Below are 2,454 nucleotides of genomic sequence, written 5' to 3' on the forward strand. Positions count from 1 at the left end.
AAATTAGTATATTACATTAATTTAGAATTTTGAAACCCTAAAAGAGTTGCAATAGCACATGGGCAAATCATGTGTAAGTTGAATATTTTATCCAAATGTGACTCTTTACAATAACTGACCACTGAAGAACCAAAACAGAAGGGACAGTAAAAGTATTCTGAATACCACTTAGTTATCTAAGAACAGTTACAGGATGGAGAGCAGTTGAAGGAATAAAGATGTGCTTACTGTACACACAACAATAGAGGAAATGGCTATATTAACACCAAAAGCTTTGGGAAAGTCATTAACCTGAGATAGAACATCTCTCTGTGAGCATGAGGACTGAGGGTAGCTGTACAGACTCTTAAGAGGTGGAGCAGAACCCTTGATACATGGGCTTGAAATAGTTTTTGATGGCTTCTAACATTTGAATGAATAAACAGAATATTATTTCTCTGAGTCGTTCTTTGCTCAAGGCCAAAACTGTGATTGAGACTTATGGGATAAAACATCAATGTCTATCTCCCTGAGAATCTCTTTTGTTACTCAGAACGTTCAGAGAGTTCTTCTCGGGTCTCAGGAGGATAATGTAGCACTCTGGGGCAAACATGCAGCCTAGGAGCCCAGCACTGGAGGCCAGCATGGAGCGGATCTCTACGGCCACCATGCCCTTGCCCTTGGTGCTGTGGCAGACAGGGAGGATGGTGACCCAGCCACTGCAGAACACCAGCATGCTGAAGGTCAGGAACTTGGCTTCACTGAAGGTGTCAGGCAGGTTCCCGGCCAGGAGAGCCAGGGAAAATGTTCCCAGGGCTAAGGAGCCCAGGTATCCTAGGACAGAGTAGAAGGCAGTGACTGAGCCCTTGTAGTACACAATAATAGCTCCTTGGGCTCAGAATGAGTGTCCGTCTCAAGGAAAGGGGGCGAAGTTCCCAGCCAGACTCCACAGAGAATCACTTGGATCAGGGAGCACAAGGGAGTGAATGACATAGTTAGAAACTCCTGTTACCAGCAACTGCCACACAGTTCTTCCCAGTTTCCTGGCCTTGAATGCCAGGATCACAGTCAGGGTTTTGGTCAAAACAGGGGCAACAGCCACAGTGAACACAGTTCCAAATGTGATTTGTCGGAGGATGCAGGTGGCTGTGCTGGGATGACCAGTGAAGAGTAAGGAGCAGAGGAAACACAGGAGGAGGAGATGAGCAGGACATGGCTGAGAGCCTGGTTATTTGCCTTGACTATGGGGGTGTCTCAGTGCTTCACAAAGACCCACAAAACCACGGCTGTGATGGCAGATAAACAGAGAGCCGTGCAAGCCAGAGACATTGCCAGAGAATCCTCGAAGGCCAGGCAAGTCACAATTTTTGGGTGGCAATGATTTCTCTCCCAGTTTGGATACTCTTGGTCTGGGCACACAGTCTGCATCTGGGGAGAAATTAGACTCAGTATTTCTTTGTTTGTACCACATTTCAATATGTGGCAAACAGAGACATTTCCTGTCATTGTACATGCTAATCCCTTCTGATATAATATTTAGAAGTGTTGGAGAGGATGTAAAGTTTGAAACCTTTGTATATTCTTGATAAGAATGAAGAATGGTACAGCTGCTGCAGAAATAAGTGTGACAATTTCTCTAAAAATCAAACATAGAATTAGCCTCAGTGAGCAATTTTTATCTAGGTGTATTCTCTTCAAATCTGAAGCAATGATTTGAATAAATAATGTCTCTCCAGCATTACTTACAATAGGCAAAAAATGGAAACAACCCAAATGTCCGTTGACAGATAATTGGCTAAACAAAATGAAGTACATACACACAATGCAAGAGTACTCTGCCTTAAAAAGAAAGGAATTTATCTGACACAGGCTACAATGTGCATGAATTTTGGAAGTCTTATCCTTTTGAAAAAAATCACACTCCAAAGGACAAATATGGTTTTATTTCTAGATGGTCATAAGGGCTAAGTGATTTCAGTTATGTCCAACTCTTTGAGACACTATGGACTGTAGTCCTTCAGGTGCCTCAGTCCATAGAATTCTCCAGGTAAGAATACAGGAGTGGGTTACCATTTCCTACTCCAGGGGATCGTCCCATCTCAGGGATCAAACTTGCGTGTCTTATATCTCCTACATTGGCAGGAGGGTTCTTTACCACTAGCACCACCTGTGAAGCCCTTATTTATAGATATATTAATGCTTAGAATAGGCAAATTCATAGACACAGAAAGTGGAATGAGGTTCACAGGGGAGTTGAGACTAAGAGGAAGTAAGTTTCATGTTAAAAGAGATGAAGTTAAGGGTGATCATTCTGCAGAGGGACAATGGAGAAGATCGCACAGCAATAGAAATTTGTTAACGTCACTGAATTGTACTCATAAGGATAAATGGTAAATTTTATATGGTGTATACTTAACCACAGTAAAAGTGGAAAGGTCAAAAAATAACTAAGTACATGAATTGAGAAACAAGTCC

At 42.3% G+C, this 2,454-nt stretch overlaps 1 pseudogene; it reads right to left on the reverse strand.

Moving 5' to 3' along the window:
• Window positions 1-493: 493 nt before the first annotated feature.
• On the reverse strand, window positions 494-1,407 carry LOC133061555 (vomeronasal type-2 receptor 116-like; annotated as a pseudogene).
• Window positions 1,408-2,454: the final 1,047 nt, after the last annotated feature.

The sequence above is a fragment of the Dama dama genome, chromosome 9 (assembly GCF_033118175.1).
Source record: "Dama dama isolate Ldn47 chromosome 9, ASM3311817v1, whole genome shotgun sequence".
In the NCBI taxonomy this organism is placed as follows: Eukaryota; Metazoa; Chordata; class Mammalia; order Artiodactyla; family Cervidae; genus Dama; species Dama dama.